The sequence below is a fragment of the Seriola aureovittata genome, chromosome 1 (assembly GCF_021018895.1).
Source record: "Seriola aureovittata isolate HTS-2021-v1 ecotype China chromosome 1, ASM2101889v1, whole genome shotgun sequence".
Lineage (NCBI taxonomy): Eukaryota > Metazoa > Chordata > Actinopteri > Carangiformes > Carangidae > Seriola > Seriola aureovittata.
Window position 1 is genome coordinate 32555778 of NC_079364.1, and position 8131 is coordinate 32563908.

Below are 8131 nucleotides of genomic sequence, written 5' to 3' on the forward strand. Positions count from 1 at the left end.
TTTCCCCCTTACAGGGGCGTAACATGTTCAGCCCAGTGAGGATGCCTCATCAGCCAAACAAATACAATCCTATAACATGTCCACATGTACATTAACAGAGACCCTGGTCACTGCAATCATTTCCCCTGTCATTTTAGATGTAAATCACAGACTTCAGTTCAGTTTCAACAGTCAAAGGGGGTCTTTTTCAGTCCCCCCCTTTCAGCTCAGCCACAAACCTTTGAAGACCTCCACATGCACAAGCTTCGGATAAACTTTCACACGGAACAATGACTGTGGATGTTGTCCTCCATCACTCACTTCAGGAAGTGATCTCTCTTCAGTCAGTGCGGACAGATGGACTGATGACAGCCACCAGCATGTAATGAAATATCAGTGTTGTGTTCAGATAGATTTTTTACTTTGATTGAATATCAGTGTACCTTGACTGCATTGACAAGATAAAGGCCTGGACCAGGATTTAAAGAATGAAGGATCCACTGAATGTCCTGCAAAGACTTCAGCTTTGGTGAACCCAATGTTGACCAATACCAGGCCGTCTGGACAGTGTGGAGCAGAGAGCTGGAGAGTCCAGAATGAACGAAGCTACTGGAGGTGATAAGCTGTGTGTCACAATCTAGTTTCACTGGAACTGATCCTCCGTCAATATAAACTGCTCCTAAGAACAGACGTGGTGTACACACAGTCAGGAGGCAGGAGAACGTCCTCACAGCAAACTGTCCGAATTTATTGTCCCATCAGCAGCTGAGCTAAACTAATGAGTCTGTTTACTGGTCTTTAAAAAGCTTTATTTTCCCTCCTTAGTAACTTTTTATTGAACAAAATGGGATTGAGGAGCCGCTGTGACTGAGCAGCTCTGTGGGTTAATGTCAACAGTTCACCTTCCATCCCTGCAGCAAGTCAGTACATCACCATTGAGCAAATGTCAGTCTGTGGTGTGACGGCTGCTTAAGATTGTGAGCAGGTGTCTGGGTTTGGTGATGAGCAGGAAGTCAGCAGTTAGTGCTGCTGGTGGACAGGTGAGGAACCGTGGTCCTGGATCAGGGGCAGGATCAGGTCTGAATGCAGCACACTGAGGTGAACTAGAAGCAGAGGAGGAAGGATGAACATGGCTCCATGTTTCATCAAGAGGACACACACACACACACACACACACACACACACACCGGGCACGCACGCACGCACGCACACACACAAACACACACACACACACACACACACACCGGGCACGCACGCACACACACAAACACACACACACACACCACAACATTCTACAACAGCTCCTGTGGTGTCCTCTCCCCCCTCAGAATAAATTCTCAATCACAACCAATGTCACAACACATTGATTCAATCATGAAACTTAATGTGGCAAACCATGGTTCATATTTTTTGATTACATTTTAATTGTCTCCATAATAAAATTGTCCAGAACTTCTCTGTTGAGCTCCCTGGACACAAATCACACACCTGCTGAGAGGACTCAACTTCAGCTGTAGGGACGACAACGTCCACAACAATGATCTACAGACTCAAACATCCCAACAGATATTGTATGGATTGAAATTCTCTGATCATCAGGAGGCACATGCTCATCCATGCAAAGGAAGTCACATCCATTCAGAGTAGAAGCTGCAGTGCAGGCAGAGGTCAAACTCAGCTAAAAGGCTTCAGTTTGTTTTTATTAGCTCTCTACATGACATATGCTTTAGTGATGATTGGATCCACATTAAAATGTCTAAAAACAACTAGACCTGTGTTCTATATGTTGTTGAGTTGTGTTCTTACATTATCACAGATGTTTCCATCATTTCAGCTCTATATTTGAACCAGATGAAGGATTTTAGTCGTCGGACGTCTGGATCTGAAGTTATCAGAGAAACAAGCTGAGGAAATGTTAGACAGCTCAGCTCCCAGCTGCTGGAGACGTCCTGTCCTGTGTCACTGAAGAGCGTCGCTGAATCTCTGCTTTTTAAAGGTAAACTGCTTTCTGGGTGTTTCTACTGGTTTGAATCCCCTGGTGTGTTTGTTATGGAGAGGAGGACACCTCTGTGGATAATTCAGCTGCTGGTAAAAACCTGCTGAACGTCTGCTTCATAAGTTATCAGAGAAACAATCAGAACAAAGGTTAGCATCAATCTCAGCTCCAACTCTTCCCTGAGTCTCTGTCCTCCGTACAGCGTCGCTCAAACACTGACTTTAAATATCCATCCATTATCTTCCGCTTATCCTGAGTCGGGTTGTGGTGGCAACGGGCTAAGCAGGAGGTCCCAGACGTCCCTGGAAACACTTTCAAACTCCTCCTGGGGGATCCCGAGGCGTTCCCAGGCCAGATGGGATATGTAATTCCTCCAAAGGGGAGGCATCCAAGAGGTGTCTTTATCAAATTCCCGAACCACCTCAGCTGGCTCCTTTCGACGCAAAGGAACAGCGACTCCACTCTGAGCTCCCTCCGGATGCCCAAGCTCCTCACCCTATCTTTAAGGCTGAGCCCAGCCACTGACTCACCTGTCAATCTCCAGCTCCATCTTACCCTCACTCGTGAGCAAGACCCCGAGATACTTGAACTCCTTCACTTGGGGTAGTAACTCACCCCCAACCCAGAGGGAGCAGTCCACCGTCTTCCAGGTGAGAACCATGGCCTCAGACTTGGAGGTGCTGACTCTCATCCCAGCGACTTCACACTCGGCTGCAAGCCCTAAAGGCCTCCTTCTTCAGCTTGAGGCTTCCCTCACCGCTGGAGTCCATCAGCGGGTTCTTAGGTTGCCACCTCGACAGGCAGTGACAACCTTAAGGCCACAGCTCTTAATGAGCTCCACAGGATCAAATAAAATCCAATTAACAGAAATGATGGAGGTCCTCTCACACAGGACGCTCCTCCTCCAACCATAAACTTTATGTAGCTGAACATTAGGAATGAGACACGTCTGCACCACAAAGCAAACTTGAATAATGTGAACCCATGTGTGATAGTGGTAGTCTAAAGTCTTGTGTTTGAAGATGCTGTGCAAGTTGAACAGAAACAATTTGTCTTTTATTCTCTATACTTTTTCATATTCAAAAGAAATGTGCAGCTGAAAGATTCTGCCAACGCACTGTGTTGTCCGAAACAAATAAATTGGCTCTGCTGCAGAGACAGCTGGAATACAAAATGAAGAAAAAAAGACTCACTAAGAGCAGCCGAGACAGACAGAGAGGAAGATGTGAGCAGAGATGCAAATGACATTTCTATCAGAGTGACTACTGAGATAAATGTACAAAGCTTCTGCTTCCCGTTTGATATGAAATGACTTTTCTTAACTAAAGAATGTGTGCTTTTCTGTCCATTCTGTTACAATAGAGGTGATTAAGATGGAAGTGTGATTTGCCACAGGGAGGAGAGTGGATGTACTGATGTCTGCACTGACAGAGCAAGGTCACTCTACATTCATTTAGTGACATAAACACAAGGGCGCCATGTAGAGAACGTCTCTTTCACGTGTCTGTATTTGTAATTATTTCAAGAAAACGTTGTTTGTATGAGGTTAAAATATCACATTAAACACCGGTTACAGAAGTGGAGATGAAAATGTATCCCTTATGGGCAAAGTGACTGAAACTAAAGGTAAACCAACCAGGTATATTAAAAAAAAAAATCTTCATTCAGTCAGTAATTAACACAGTGTGACAGTGTGAGAGGAGTCTGTGGTAGAGATGAACCTACAAAGAAGTATCAGCTGGATCTGCAGCACCTCGGCTTTACAGACAGCAGCCCACGCTCACTAGCGTCTGTGGAGAGAATGAAGGGCAGTAAAAAGTTGGCAAAGACAAGAACAAGAACTTTAGTTAGAGCTTCTTTCAACCCTTGAAATGCTGCTTCACATTCAGTGGTCTATTCTGTCACTGATGGCTGCAGAGCCCTGAAAGTTTGTTTATGAGGGCGTCCAGCTGATACTCTTTTTCCACCAATATTATCAGGTATAAGCAGGTTTTTTAAACACGGGCAAACCAGCTAATAAAAGCCAATTGACCTCTTCTCCACCGCCAGTGGAGTTTGTCTTTCTGTTCGGACTGAGGAAACACACAACTGCAGGAGTGATGTCATCACATGCAGCTACAGAGCGCACATACAGATGCAGTGAAGAGAGAGTGAGCTGCTAGCCACCGTGCAGACTGGTAAAACAGATCTGTCACGTCTCATCCTCGGGTTGGAGCTCCTAGAATGTTGGAGCCTCTGTGAGAGACACTTCGATCAGTGATTGTGTGTTTTAAATATTTATTTTGGGGCTGCAGCTCACTCTTTCATCCCTGTGCAGTGTAGCCTCAGTGTTTCTGGTTTAACAGCACCATGCTGTACAGGTGACAGCTGTGTGTACAGTGTGTGTGCTCTGAAAGACATAACAGCAGGAAAAGGGGCAAAAATTTGCGCGTTTGCTCGGGTCTTGTATTTACATTGATGCTGATTGGAGCCAGAGCTGTTAAATACCTGTGTCTACTGCAGAGTCATTTGACCCAGGTGTGAATGCCGATTGTCCCTTTTTCTATTGCCAACAAAAGCCCATTGTTAGCAGGTCCTAGCAGGATTTTTGACCAGTCAAAAATGGGCGTAACAGTGCATGTAGTGGGATGCCTATCCTAGCAAGATCTTGTATGAAGTGGTGGTAGCAACCTACCAGTCCCAGAAAAGCCCTCACCACCATCACTGCTCTTAGTTGTGGGGACTCTGAAACAGCTTTCTCTTCCCTGGGGGTGGCACCTTTCTTAAGCACCACCTGGCCCAGGTACTGGACAGAGGGCTGGAACAGGTGACACTTAACAGGATCGACTTGAGACCATGCTGGGCCAAGTGAGTGAACACGGGCTCAAGATAATTAAGGTGAGTAGTATAGTCAGGGATGAAAACATGACATCATCCAAATCAACAGTGACTCAAAGTTCATATCACCAAAGCAAGAGTCCATCCATCTTTGGAAGGTTGAAGGAGCAACTGCACAGTGCAAAAGACAGCAAGTCAAAACAGAGCTGAACAATATGCAAACAAATCATATTGCAGTTATTTGAGCAGATATTGTGATGAGTCATGATTTAAGTTAGAATGATTGTTTATGCATTTTCCTTTTCACTGAAAATTTTTAAAAATGATGATGTGATTTTTGTTGGAGCATGGACCAAACAAACATGTTCCCTTAGGTTGGCGCATCTCTGTAGCACCTTATGGTGCACCTACTGTACGGTGCTAACAATGCACAACAATGTATTTATCAAAAATGGTAGCTCCAGCGATTTGGATATTGAGATTTCGATTATATTTTGATTAATTGTGCAGCCATAGGTCAAACTCATATAGGCCAATGGGGGTTGTGAATCTTCCAGCAGTGACCAGGGTTAACAGGCACCTCAAGAATCAAGAGTGGAAAATACTTGGTCTGGAACAACATGGTCAATCACTCTTGGCAGTGGCAAAGCATCTTTGACACGGCCGACACTTTCACCAAGTAGGTCCTCTGATTGACTCAGCGTCAACTGTCACAGTGTTTGGTAACATTGAAGTTAGATGGTATTTTTGAACCTGAGAGGAGTAAGTCCATCAATAGTCACAACTGCCTGTGCAACCAGGAAAAGAGCAGCTTTGTCCTGCAGTGAGACCCAGGAAGCAGAGGGCAAGAGAGTGAAGTTGGTTAGTATCAACAGGCGTCAACTCAAATGTCAGTGAGTACTGTGCCATTTCTGGGTGATGTTTTTCTGTACATAACAAACATGAACTTAAAATAGACAATTCAGTACACTTCATTTTCGAAAACGTAAACAAACGTAGCCCTAAAAAAAAGGGGGCTCATGTAGTAGCCCACAGTGAAACTGACTTAATCCATGTCAACATATTTCCTGTTTCTTGTAAAAATTTAGTTTAAATCTGTTCATATCGATGAAGACTCAACTTTTAATGTGACATTATCTAAAGGATTTGCTAACACTGGATGTCACCTAACAAATGATTATTTGGTGTGGGACATCTGTGTTTTTTATTTTACTGTATTTAAAGCGGATTTGTTGAGTGAAGTTATGTTGCTTAATGTTTCTAATATGGTTTGTAAAGAATATATTCTCTGAACCTTTGTGCGACTTACTTGATCGACCTTATGGTAGCTCACGTGCAACATGTTGGAGACCCCCGATTTACATGGTGGCTGCAGTATTGGGTGTGGCAGTGCCAGACAGTATGTGTGCTGTCCTGAGTGAGGAGACAAGAGGGTTAAGTCTTCACAACATGAGAGCATACAATAATACCGATGCATTTTGCTTCTTGCCATTAATGCATCACAATCCTTAATCCACCTATGTATTCTCCACAGTTGAATACATTGAAGCTGCTTACTGATCTACTGGAAATCACAAGCCTCCACTGACTGAAAGAATTCCATTAAAACAGGCTGTTGAGATTTACCCCGGAGCAGAACAATAACAGTGACAGGGGAAATAATCAGTGTGTTTTCTCTCTCTTTGTGTGATGGAGTGGCCTGGGGGCCCCCCCATATAAAGTTTTCCAGTTGGGCCACTGACAGTTATGTTCCATCCCTGCTGTGAAGGTTTTTATGCCTCTGCGCTGGCGACAGGCAGAGCCAGAGGTATATTGTTTTTGGGTTGTCCGTCCTTCCATCCCTTTCTCATGGACACATCTCAGTAACGCTATGAAGGAATTTCTTTACATCTGGCACAAACATTCACATGGATTCAAGGATGAACTGATTAGATTTTAATGGCTAAAGGTCAAAGGTCAAGGTCGTGGTGACCTCAGAAAACATATATTTTGGCCTTGTCAACCAATATCTCGAGAACTCCTCAATGGAATCCCTTCAAATTTGGTACAAATGTTCACTTGGACTCTGGGACAAACTGATTAGATTTTGGTGGTCAAGATCAAAGGTCCAGATAAGAGAAAATAAATAAAATCAATTAATAAATTACATGAACATAAAGACACATGTGGATATACCAATATACTGTACTGTTCACTAAAGCTTAAACAGGAAACAGAGTTTAGACTTACTGTTATTTATCAATAGAAAAACAACATAAAGTGAACCTTATCAAATCTTCCATTCGTCATATAGACAGTTGACAAATTAAAAGTGACACCTGAATAAATGAGTAGAGAAACATATTAAAACAAATGTCTCCACAGTGCAGAGGAGATGGTTTGATGAGGATGAAAATAATAATAATAATCATATGTTATGATCTTCACAATCATCATATCTCAACCTGATAGAATACTGACACTACAGTGGATGTTGGAGTCATGTGTTGGATGGCCTTTAGTTATTAAATTGAGCCCTTGAGTTCCTCACCCATCCATAGAAAACAGTCTAGTTTGATATTTTTCTGGGCACCACCTTATAGCTCATATGTGGAGAGAGTTTTACTAAAATATCTGGTTCCAGCTCCTGTCATCCATATCTTATAGGCCTCCTAAAACCCATCCATGTGTGTGTGTCCAGGGCCAGGTCGTGGATGTCCAGACAACCTTCTCAAATGCGACCAAGAAATGCGTCCTCCTTTCCCAGGGCATGGCCCAACCTATCCCAAGATTCATTCGCCAGTAACGAAAGCAAACAACACCAACAGAGAGCCTGAGGATTACACTGTTAAATGTAAGCACTGGGTTTCAGCTCAGTTCAACAGCTAATAGCGTACTTCTAAAAACCAAGGGCCTTGTGAAAAAAATTAACGTGTTGTCAAGGTTGCTAGGCAGAAGGACGTTTTGACGCAACAGTTAAGGGCAGGCAAAGCTGGTGACGCACAGTGAAAATGTTCCGTGGAACGGATCGTCTCATTTCCTCATTTGGGTTCGGCCTTTGTGGTCTACAACGGCTACGAATGGCCACACTTTCGTAGACCGGACACATTGGGACACAGCTATATTCTCTCCAGTGTGCTCTGGGTGTACCCTGGGGTCTCCTACCAGTTGGATGGATGTTCCCTGAAAACCTACTAGAGAAGAAACCCAGGAGGATCCTGATCAGATGCCTGAACCAGCTTCTTTTGACACGAAGGAGCAGCATCTCGACTCTGATCTCCCTCCAGATGTCTGAGTCCAGACATTTCAGCTGCTTGTCTCCACAGTCTCATTCTCTCAGTCACTACCCAGAGCTCATGA